Raw genomic sequence first — 12014 nt, 5'->3', positions numbered from 1 at the left:
ATATAAAAACTTCAGACCCCAGAAATCATAGATCCTTCAAATAGGAACTAAACTCCTGCATAATTTATAAGACCACTTCCCAAATTAACAGGACAGTCCTGGTAAAGTGATTCACATCTTATTTTCTATGCCAAACTTACCATCTCAATGATTTTCCCAGAAAGCTAGGATAGGGTCCTGCCTTACTCTAATTCTTAGGACTGAAGTCTGCTTTTTTTCTTTTATTATTTTTTTATTTTTGAGATGGAGTTTTGCTCTTGTCTCCCAGGCTGGAGTGAAGGAGTGCAATGGCCGCTATCTTGGCTCACTGCAACCTCCACCTCCCAGGTTCTAGTGATTCTCCTGCTTCAGCCTCACTAATAGCTGGGATTACAGGTGCCCGCCACCATGCCCAGCTAATTTTTGTATTTTTAGTAGAGATGGGGTTTCACCATGTTGGCCATGCTTATCTCAAACTTTTGACCTCCACCCGTTTCAGCCTCCCAAAGTGCTAGGATTACAGGCATGAGCCACTGCGCCTGGCCTGAAGTGTGCTCTTAAACCACTATTAATTGGGGAGGACAGGCTAACTGATGGCAGGCATTCCTGCTGCAAACTATATACCAGTCTATGTATCAAAATTGCTAATTCTAGATTGCTAATTACTATGCTCAACCCACCTGATAGAATGTATCTTGCTATACGCTAATCCATTTCTTCCTCCATCACTAGTTGCTCCCCTGAACTTTCCATTATTTATCACTAAATATGCCAACTGTGTTCTACTTGCTAGGATGGATTTTCTATCATTAACAGCTGGTTCCTCTACAACAGCTGCCTACCCCAATAGATGTAGTTCCTGGAACCAACTCCTCAAAGTCTTCCCAAATCCATTGCTATCAGATAACTATTCAACGACCAGCTAATTTGCAAAATAAAACTATCGTCAGAATAGCACTCTCAAATTCAATAGAAAACAGATTCCAAAGAAATAAATATGCAAAAATTGACAAAGATCCATCAGAGGAGAATACTCTAAAATTCCCACTACTAAATTTTAAATCTTCCTAAACAACATTTTTTTCCTCTGTATTTTCATATCTTGATGGAAGACTTGTCCCTGATCCTCCTAAAGATGAACCCCTCTACTTACACTCTAGCTATCTTACCGTCTTACACTTCAAGAACACAATTTCTTCAACTATTCCCTATTTCTCTCTCTTACACCATCGAACTCCCTGTTTTTGCCAAATTATTCCCACTGGCATGTAAAAATGCTTTCTTATCCTGAATCTTCAAAAAAAATCCTTTTCAACCATATATTTAATTTCAGCTTCGTCTCCTACCATTTCTAAACTCCCCTTCACAAAAAACTACTCAAATTTTTCAAATCAGATAACTCCCCTTCTTTACTTCCCTTTTAATTTTCAATGCCTGTTAACTTGCCTCATATTTTTTTTTTTTTTTTGGAGATGGAGTCTCACTCTGCTGCCTAGGCTGGAGTGTAGTGGCATGATCTTGGCTCACTTCAACCTCCACCTCCCAAGTTCAAGCAATTCTCCTGCTTGAGCCTCCCTAGTAGCTGGGATTACAGGCATGCACCACCATGCCCAGTTAATTTTTGTACTTGTAGTAGAGACAATGTTTCACCATTTTGGCCAGGCTGGTCTTGAACTCCTGACTGCAAGTGATCCCCCTGCCTCAGCCTCCCAAAGTATTCGGATCACAGGCATGAGCCACTGCACCCGGCTCAATTCACGTTAACTTGGATGATTCTATGACTACTTGGTTGAAACTTTTCCTAAGCTCACCGAAGATCATCCTACTATCAAAAGAAATGGAGATTTCTCTCGTCTTGACTTACTTAAATATTCAAACAATTGTTTATTCCTCTACAAGGAGCTCAGGTGGAGGAAGACTTGGCCACAGATGGGTGAATAATGGAGTAGGGGGATATGGGAAGAGAAAGACTGACTTGGGACAGATCACATAACAAAGTAGTGAGTCAGGAGATTGCCAAGCACCAGGGAACTACATGGAAGCTAAATTGAAATCTTAGTCAGGGTGGGCTTCTATAGCAAAATACCATATGCTGGGTGATTTAAACATAAGATTTAATTCTCACAGTTCTGTTGGCTGTGAAGTCTGAGATCAGGGTGACCAAATGGCTGGGTTCTGGTGAGGGCCATCGTGGCTTGAAGATTGTTGCCTTTAGCTGTATCTCTCATGGGAGCGGGGGGTAGAGAGAGAGAGACAGCACACTCTGGTCTCTTTTTATAAGGATGCTAATCCCATCATGAGGGCCCTGCCATCACAATCATATCTGAAGCTACCTTTCAAAGGCCCTACCGCCTATAATACCATCACATTAGAGGTTAGGGCTTCAGCAGATTAATTTGGGGAGACACAAGCATTCCATCCATACAGTGTCTGAAGGCCATGCCTCCCTCTTCAAGTAAGTAAATAACATCCCTCACTAAGATGCCCCATTGCTGTTTTTCTTCTCACTGTCTAGTGATGTCCTTCCATTTTCAGATATCTGCATATCATCCATTTATCATTCATGAAAAGAGTCATCATCCTAAAACAGTGTTGAGCCCCCGTGTGAATGATATCCTGTGTGAAAATCCCTGTTTTCATCAGTCTAGTACTTTTTTAATTCTTTACACCCCGAGGAGTGGTGGTGGTGTGGAAAAGAAAGCCCAGCATCAACACTTGAGTGGAACTGGACAGTGATAAAATCCTATACCAATTCACTCCCTATTTGAGACACTCTTAACTCTGTGAAACCATATCCTGGTTTTCCTCCTACCTCACTAGCAGTTCGTCCTCAGTGTTTTTGCTTTCCCTCTTCTACCTAACATTTATGTGGGCTCATATTTAGGGATTCTTGGTTTGTTTGTTCGTTCTCTCCCCCTTGGGAATATCACTCAATCCTGTGTATGTATGTGTGTTTGTACATATGTGTGTGTGTCTGTGTACAAAAACATGCATATATATGCGTGTGTGTGTGTGTGTATATATATATAATTAAATGTATATATTTAGCTCAGATGTCTCTCATGTGCTATGGATTCATAGATCCAAATTCTACTTGGTTTCTCCAAATGCACAGCCATTAGATACCTTAAACTAAGTAAGTCTATAATGTTATAATGAACTCTCTATCTCTCCCCTAAATAACTTTCTCATCTGTTCTTCCTATCTCAAGGAAGGCACCAATGCTGCCCAGTTTTTCCAAGCCAAAACCTGGGATTCATCCTTTATTCACCTTCCACTGATGTCTTATAACCAGCCCATCAAAAAGTTGAATTGATTCAGTCTGCAAAATATTTCCCAAATCTCTATCTCTGTTTCCCAAGTCTCCATTTCACAAATTTGTTTTTCCACTGTTACTGATCTAGTCCAATCTGTCATCTCTTCTATAAATAATTCTCCGCTATGCAGCCAGAATGCTCTTTTCAAAACACAATTGAAATGTAACTCACCTACATAAAATCCTTAATGACTCCCCATTGCACGTAAAGTAAAATCCAGATTTCCTTCCTTGATGTTCTAGAGAAACTTTGAACAATCGTTCCTGGCTTCAGGCTGAAAGACTTTGGGACTTGGACAATGTAACATTTTTCTTTCTCCTGGGAAAAGATAGAATTAATACAATATCATCATTATTCCTAAAAAATAACACAGCAAGGCCTACTTTATACTCCAGGGAAATATATGTGTATATGTAATATATATTTTATAGATACAATATATCTATATTTAATAGATATAATGTATATACACATATATTATATACACATGAATATGTACATGTATATAGACTATATAGACATATTTAAACACATATACATGTGTAATACATATACAAATATATGTTACATATATACATTTATATAATTTCTATGTAATATAATTTATATATAATTTATTATGCATATAGATTATATTGATATCTGTAATTTTGCAAATATATTTAAATATACATGCTAAGAGAAATAAAATTTGCAAAGCTTTGCAAAATTCTTTGTGATATTTTTTGTGCAGAAATGATACGTTTGCTATATCAAGGTTTTTATTAGATAATAGATAAAAATACTACCTTTATCGGTTAGAATGCTTTAAGCTACAAGTAACAGAAAACACAACAAAAAATGGCCTAAGCAAAAAGACATTTGCTATTTCACATAATAACCAATCCCAAGGTGAGCTGATTCAGAACTCCAGTGAATTTAGGACTTCGACATATTCACTCTATCAGTTTTTGATCTCAAGCTTCTTCATGATGGTCAGGAGAAACCTCTAACAGCTGCAAGTGTCACTCCCTCATAGAACAAGTCCAAAGACCTCAAAAGGAATATTTCCTTAGTGTGTCTGTTCTTATCAAAAAGAAGAATCTTCTTTAGTCACCCATCTATAAGACTATCCCTCACTTATTATTCAGAATTTCCTCACATGCCAACATCTAAGTCAATCCACTCAAAGACATTGGGATTATGATTATTTTAGACCAATTGTTATAGGACCACCAGGTCCATATGCCTGCTATGCAATAACAGACCAATACACTGAGACAGCAGAGTTAGCAGCAGAGAGTTTAATGATTAAGGGACAGTTGAGCAAGGACATGGGAAAAACCTTCAAATCCATCTCCATGAGGAGTTCTGGGCTGGAGATTTTAAGGGAAGTGTGGAGACTGAAGGGCTGGAAAATTGGGGTTGCTGACAGGTCAGGGGAAGAGATGACATCATTGGGATGTGGAAACTGCATTATTTGGTAATTGAGCACTTCACGGGGGCCTTCAGACCTGCTGAAGTAGTTTCACATCAGTGGAACAATACTGCAGTCATAGCTGAAGGCTGGGCTTGCCTAGACTACAAGTTGGTCATGCCAAGAGCATGATGTCCCATCACTTGTGTTACTTCGTTGTAAAGGAAAGCATTGACCAAGTGTTGGATAGGATTCAGAAGTTAGCTGACCTAAGTATAGGTCTTCAGGCTTTCTTGAATTTTTGCTTGTTGCTGGTAAATACAGTTTTTATTTTGCTTTTCTGTTGATAGAATCTCTGTCAGTTGATTATAGGAGCAAAATTCTCCATTTACCCAGCTTCTTAGCTTTCCATAGCTGAAGCTGAGGTCTTCAACTCCATCAACCCTTTAGCACTTTGATTGTGTCTTCATATTAGATAATAAGGCTATCTATAATATTTATGTAGAAGCCTTAATATTGAGCACCAAGCATACAATAACCTTAAGCAATTTTCAACCAGTGTGTATTCTCCATCATATCCCAGCTATCTCTGCTCAGAACACCTACCACAAACATTTTCTGTAGCAGAGATGACTAATGCTTGCTCTGACCTAGCCAACCAGATGATATGTGACACTTGAAATGATAAATGTATGGCTCACTACCTACTGTATAGTATTATAGTTATAATATGTTATTACTATATCAGAATAATAAGACTTCCACAAATATGAAGACTGCATTGCCACCATCAAGACAAGTTTGTAGGTCTATGCCTCTCTGGCTTCAAGGTTGGCATCAATTATCAGCCTCTCACTGCAGTTCTAGTAGAGAATGACAAAATAAATGCAGCTGTGTGCTTATGGAGCAATACCGTGGTCATAGCTGAACCCTGGGCTTGCCTAGACCACAAGTTGGTCATGCTAAGAGTATCTCTATTCACTATGTATAACGGTGAAGAGATGAAATAAGTGGATTATTCAGAAGCATGGATGACCTGGGAAAGATTATGAGGCAATGTGGATTTTGGAGGATGGGAGAAAGAAGGAGAGAAATATAAGTTGTCCATTCCCTTCAACTTGCCACATCTTAGCACAGCTCGTTATCAATTTAAATCGTCAGTGTCTGATTAGATCGTCTTTATTTTCAAAGGTCATCACTCCTACATAACTCATGTGTGCCTACAAATTATTTTCTATTTTCATCCATAAAAGTAAAGGCATTAACAAACAGAATGACCTATAGATGTGTATATGCATGAGTGTGTGTGTGGAGAGAGATGACAGAAGGAATAAGCTTGAGGCTGGTGATGGCGGCTCATACATGTAATCCCAGCACTTTGAGAGGCCCAGCCAAATGGATCGATTGAGGTCAAGTGTTCAAGATGAGCCTGGTAAACATGGTGAAACCCCCCTCTACTAAAAATACAAAAATTGGCCAGAAGTTGTAGAGGGCACCTGGAGGGCTCCTGTAATCCCAGCTACTCAGGAGGCTGAGGCAGGAGAATCGATTGAACCCAGGAGACAGAGGTTGCAGCAAGCAAAAGGTAATCATCCCTGAACTTGAACCTGAAATACCTGTTGTATTTACAAATTCCCAAGTAACTTGGCTCATGCTCCTCTGGCTTTGTTTTGAACACTCTTTCTCTTACTGACTACAGTCCAGCTGCATTAGCAGGCAGATCCTGATGCATTTATACCATAAAGCCTAGAAAGTCATTTTATATACTTTTATTATTATATTTTGAAGTTATTATATTTTGTCTCCAGTCACTGTTGCTTAAGTAGTTAAATCAAACGATAAAGCATAAAGATAGTGGTGTTGGCAGCAGAGGCCCCAGTGGGCCCTAGCAGGCCCCAACTGGTCCCAAGCAGCGGAGGCGGCAGAGCTGAATGGCTCCCTGAGCACTGGATGCCTCAACTGGAGGCCATCAACAAGCTGGGCTGCTAGCACATGCTGGAGGAGGCAGTGAGGCCAGAGCACCACCCAGTGCCCCTGAGCAGGCCTGCAGCTGCCCTGCCTGCTACTCTGCCTGGCTGACCCAGTGAAGCAGCTATGTTGTCTGGGGAATATACCCTGGAGTTCGTCGTTGCACGCCAGGAAAATTTAAGACATGGACACACACCAGGAATTTTGGAATGGAGGTTTAATAGGCAGAAGAGAAGAGAAAGAGAAACAGTTCTTTTATAAAGAGAGGGGTCTCCAAGCGGAAAAGACTGGCTGGTTGGCCAGTGCTCCCAATTTTATTATAGTCAGGTTTGAAGAGGCAGTGTCTGATTTACATAGGGCTCACAGATTGGTTCCATTGCGAGTGGGGAAGGCTGGACACCCCACCCTAATCTCATTATGCAAATGGACTTTCCAGTTGATCCCAGCGCCATCTTGTCTGCTCCTTACTGTACATGTAGCTGCCAGAAAAGGGAAGATGGAGCCCCATCTTGAACATGTCTAGTCCCTAGTTCCTGCCGGCATTCACCCCTACAAGCTTCCAATTTGCTTGTCTATGTCTCAGCTCAACTTTACAGGCTGTTCTTTGTTAGAAAATGATTTGGGGTTGCTTTTCCTTAAAAAGAAAAGCCTTACCAAGGATTCCCATACTCTTACTATTAGCCTAAATAATTGCTTCTTTATCACCAGCAGAGAGTGAGGCACTCTGACTGCACACCTGCTGCGCCTAGGCCTGCAGCACACCAGGCAGCCCCCATGAGGCCCTAGAGAGCAGGCAGCCATGGGAAGTTTGCAAGGTGCTGTACAGGGTACTCTGCAGCTGTCCCACCTTGCAGTGGGTTTAGGAGACACTTCATTCACTCCCTACGTGGACATCGTGTGTTTCCATTGTCGAAGAAAAGAGTCAAACTCTGTAAAATATTTGAAGAGATTTATTCTAAGCCAAATTTGAGTGACCATGACCAGTGACACAGGCCTCAGGAGACCCTGAGAACATGTACCCAAGGTGGTCAGGGAGCAGTTTGGTTTTATACATATTAGGGAGACATGAGACATCAAGTACATTTAAGAAGTACATTGGTTCGGTCCAGAAAGGCGAGACAACTCGGGGCGGTGGGGGGCAGGCGGCGTGGCAGAGCTTCCAGTTGATAGGTAGATTTTAAAAAATTTTGTCGGACAATTGGTTAAGCTTATGTAAAGACCTGGGATCAATAGAAAGGAAATATCTGGGTTGCAACAAGAGGTTGTGGAGACCAAAGTTTTATCATGCAGATGAAGCCTCCAAGGTAGTGGGCTTCAGAAAGAATGGGTTGTAAATGTTTTTTAGACTTAAGATTTCTGTTGATGTTAATGCTGGAGGAACTCCATTTAGATGGTTTGGGTTTGGGGGGGCGCTTAGAATTTTAGTTGTGGAGCAAGATTCCAAGATGCTGATCACTAGCAGCTCAGGCACGTAGCTCCCAGTGAAAGCGCAGAGAACGAGAGGACGCCACACTTTCAGACAAATATTTCTTGCTCACAGACCAGGAGATTCCCGGCGGAGGAGCCCCACAGGTCGCCAGGGCAACTCTTGTGGCCGGAGCGGCGGTTTTGCTGGCGCCTTAGCGCAGCAGTTTTGGTGCAGAGTCTGGAGATTCCCAGGCAGAAAAGCACCATCAATCTTAACACCGCTGTTTTGGCCGGCACAGTGGATTGCTCAGATTTCGGCGCTGGGAATCAAAAGTTGGACGTCCGCTCAGAGACCTAGTTAGAAAGTCAGTAATTACAAAGACGACAGAGGGATAAATATATAATGAAGAGAAGAAACCAGCCTAAAAAGGCAGAGAATACTCAAAATCAGAATGCCTCTTCCTCTACAGGGGATCGCAATTCCTCATCAGTAACAGAACAAGGCTTAATGGAGAACGAGTGTGTTCCAATAACAGCAGCAGGTTTCAAAATGTGGGTGATAAGAAACTTCTGTGAATTAAAAGAACTTGTTCTAACCCAATGCAAAGAAACTAAGAACCTTGAAAAAAGGTTTGACGAAATGCTAACGAGAATGGACAATTTAGAGAGGAATATAAGTGAATTGATGGAGCTGAAAAACACAACACGAGAACTTCGCAAAGTATGCACAAGTTTAAACAGTCGAATTGATCAAGCAGAAGAAAGGATATCAGAAGTCAAGGACCAGCTCAGTGAAATGAAACGAGAAGACAAGATTGGAGAAAAAAGGATAAAAAGGAATGAGCAAAGTCTCCAGGAAATATGGGACTATGTGAAAAGTGCTAATTTATGTTTGATAGGTGTACCTGAATGTGACGAAGAGAATGAATCCAAGTTGGAAAATACTCTTCAGGATGTTATTCAGGAAAACTTTCCCAATCTAGCAAGGCAGGGTAATATTCAACTCCAGGTAATACAGAGAACACCACAAAGATATTCTTCAAGAAGACCAACCCCAAGGCACATAATTGCCAGATTTATTAGGGTTGAAATGAAGGAGAAAATACTAAGGGCAGTCAGAGAGAAAGGTCAGGTTACCCATAAAGGGAAACCTATCAGACTTACAGCAGATCTCTCAGCAGAAACCCTGGAAGCCAGAAAAGAGTGGGGACCAATATTTAATATCCTTAAAGAAAAGAATTTTCAACCCAGAATTTCATATCCAGCCAAACTAAGCTTTATGAGTGAAGGAAAAATTAAATCTTTTGTGAACAAACAAGCACTTAGAGACTTCACCACCACCAGGCCTGCTTTACAAGAGCTTCTGAAAGAAGCACTATACATATAAAGGAACAACCAGTATCAGCCTTTCCAAAAATATATCAAAAAGCAAAGATCATTAACACAATGAAAAATGTACACCAACTAATGGGCAAAACAGCCAGCTAGCATCAAATGGCAGTATTAAACTTACATATATTCTAATTGGATAAAAAGCCAAAACCCATCGGTATGCTGCATCCAGACCCATCTCACATGCAACAATACACAAAGACTCAAAACAGAGAAGGAGGAAGATTTACCAACCAAACAGAGAGTAAAAGTAAACAAATAAACAAAAAGCAGGAGATGCAATTCTCGCCTCTGATAAAGTAGACTTTAAAGCAACAAAGATCAAAAGAGGCAAAGAAGGACATTACATAATGGCAAAAGGATCAATGTAACAAGAAGAGCTAACGATTCTATAGATCAACCAGACAGAAAATTAACAAGGACATCCAGGACTTGAACTCAGACCCAGAACAAGTAAACTTAATAAACATTTATAGAAATCTCCACTTCAAATACACAAAACATATATTACCACCTCACACCTATTCCAAAAGTGACTACATAATTGGAAGTAAATCACTCCTCAGTAATCACATAGCATTTCATAGGTTTAAATGAAATATTGGTTGGCTGCTTGTTTGTTATTTTCTTCCCTTATTCCTTCCTGTCTACATCATTAAGTATAATTATTGGTATAAAAGAGGTTTTCAATACCCATTACTAAATTGCATTCTAGCCTGGGTAAGAAAGCAATACTCCCATTCTCTCTCTCTCTCTCTCTCTTCCTTTTTCTTCCTCTTCTTCATTCTTTTTTTCTTTCTTTCTTTCAAAAAAAAAAAAAAGAAAAAAAAAGAATTTTAGTTGTGGTTTACACCATTAGCTCAGAAGCTCATTGATAATATCCCTCAAGTCTGACAAGTGGTGACCACTTCCAGTGGTGCTACTGCAGCTCAGGCCTAAGTTCTTTGGCTCACTCATAAGTAAAAATTAACACCAGCTCAAATAGGAATTTATTTCAGGCAAGGTTTAATAGGCTTGTAGCTCTAGCAGCACAAAGGAGCAGGATGTTAGCACCCAAAAGGGCTCTGTTCTTGTCATTTTAAGGAAGTTGAGGCAGGGAAAAGGAGCAATGTATAGACAATGTTTAGGCAGGGTCTTCTCTGCACCTACAAATGAGGTCTTGTGCCCAAACATGAGGCACATATATCAGAGGCATTTAAATTCCATCTTGAATAGGGGCTGGGCACTAAGTACAGGTCACAAAGACCTTGCTGATAAAAGGAAGTGGTAAAGAAGCCATCCTCCCAGCTATACCAAGACCCTTCCTTCAAGGTCCTCACTCCTGAGAGACCCTGGATGGTCACAGAGATTAATTATCTCTTCGTTTCTTTGGATGGGAAAAGAAATCACTGGTTAAAGCTTTATCAAGAGACATTACCAGCTCTTTAATGATTGCAGAAGAATAGGGTACTTTATTTTCTGAAGAGGAGAGAGTTCCTGCCACCCACTGCAGGGAGGCCACTATCAGGACAGCGAAGATTATGACCCTACAGAAGAAGACCCTGAAAGTGCTGACCTTTCTCATGTTCTTCATCTTCCTCACTTCCTTCTTCCTGAACTATTCCCATCCATGGTGGCCACCACCTGTTTCCTTAAGCAGATGGTCCTGGAGCTTTCAGAGAACCTGAAGAGGCTGATCAAGCACAGGTCTTGCACTTGCACCCACTGCATCAGCAGCACAGACTCTCGACCTAGTTGGACAAGAGGTTCAACCTAACTGTGCAGCTGCAGGTGACTACCTAGAATGTGCTCTTGGATGATGACACCTACCGATGATGGCTGAGGCTCCAGCGAGAGAAGAAGCCCAATAACTTGAACAACACCATCCAGGAGTTCAGAGTGGTACCTGGGAATATGGACCCTGTGCTGGAGAGGAGGTTGGTGGGTCTCCTGCACTGTGCCATTGTGGGCAACTCGGGCAACCTGATGGAGTCTTCATATGGGCCTAAGATAGACAGTCACAGTTTTGTGTTCCGGATGAAAAAGGCACCCACAGCAGGGTTTGAGGCCAATGTCGGGAGCAAAACCACCCACTATCTGGTATACCCTGAGAGCTTCTGGGAGCTGGGGGACAATATCAGCATGGTCCTGGTGCCCTTAAAGACCATCGACTTAGAGTGGGTAGTGAGTGCCACCACCATGACCGCCATTTCCCACACCTACATCCAGGTGCCTGCGAATATCAGTGAAACAGGATAAGATCCCGATCCACAACCTAGCCTTCATTTCAAGTATGTCTTTGACAACTGGCTGCAGAGCCAGAGGTGGTACTTATCCACTGGCATCCTCTTACTCATCTTCTCCATGCCCGTCTGCAATGAGGTGGACTTGTCCAGCTTCTGGGAAGACAGCAAAGGGAACTGGCACCACTACTAAGAGAACATCCCATTTGTGGGGGCTTTTTGCAAGACGGAGGTACATGACAGACTTTGAGTCCAATGTGATAGCCACTTTGGCCTCATCAATAAAATCCAGATCTTCAAGGGCAGATGATGGAGTGAAGGGTTGAGGATGGA

The 12014-nt window shown here is 41.4% G+C and overlaps 1 long non-coding RNA gene and 1 pseudogene across 1 annotated transcript in view; one reads left to right on the top strand and one right to left on the bottom strand.

Moving 5' to 3' along the window:
- LOC135269892 (uncharacterized) overlaps window positions 1-12014 on the bottom strand; it is a 323864-nt gene that overhangs the window by 297467 nt on the left and 14383 nt on the right. Inside the window, exon 2 of the long non-coding RNA XR_010338129.1 lies at window positions 3468-3614. This is a non-coding gene — a long non-coding RNA (uncharacterized LOC135269892). The remainder of the gene's footprint in view (window positions 1-3467; window positions 3615-12014) is intronic.
- Window positions 10980-11991, top strand: LOC105731591 (CMP-N-acetylneuraminate-beta-galactosamide-alpha-2,3-sialyltransferase 1-like; annotated as a pseudogene).

Source organism: Aotus nancymaae, unplaced genomic scaffold (assembly GCF_030222135.1).
Source record: "Aotus nancymaae isolate 86718 unplaced genomic scaffold, 86718_ANA_hifiasm-v0.15.2.pri h1tg000006l, whole genome shotgun sequence".
Taxonomy (NCBI): domain Eukaryota; kingdom Metazoa; phylum Chordata; class Mammalia; order Primates; family Aotidae; genus Aotus; species Aotus nancymaae.
Note: the sequence above shows the minus strand (reverse complement) of the source record. Positions and strands in the feature narration are given on the sequence as shown.